This window comes from Pagrus major, chromosome 17 (genome assembly GCF_040436345.1).
Source record: "Pagrus major chromosome 17, Pma_NU_1.0".
Lineage (NCBI taxonomy): Eukaryota > Metazoa > Chordata > Actinopteri > Spariformes > Sparidae > Pagrus > Pagrus major.
In genome coordinates, this window is record NC_133231.1 from 7,474,855 (window position 1) to 7,475,344 (window position 490).

The following is a 490-nucleotide window of genomic DNA, read 5'->3' on the forward strand; positions in this document are numbered from 1 at the left end:
TTCAACAATTACAGAACCCAGTGAACTGAGCGGACCGCTCTAACAGTAGAGGAAACCAGCCTCTCACAGCACTAAGATGTCTTTCTTCCCCGCCTGTCATGAAAGTTCCCAGATTCATGAATAAGATTTTTTTTTTCCTTTCCAACTTGTGGCGTGTTAATTACTGGCAGCGATCTCTGAGGCTCTCTAAACTGAAATGGCAGAGGTGTTCTTCAGTGTGCTGAAGTTGGTTCAGCTGCTGCCCAGGGTAATTGAAAGGCAGGATTTCCCAGCTGGAATCATTGGGAAAGAAGATGTCCTTGTTGTTGCCACTGCTGCCTTCACAATGACAAATGTCTCTCATCCTTCTCCAGGATAATTTTACAAGCTCAAATGTGTCAGTAAGTGTCACTGCTGGGGACAAAATGACTGTTTAGATACATGGAAATCCCCCCAAAAAATCAACCGACTAACATTTCCCCTATGCTGCTACAAACACCAAGGAAGAAAA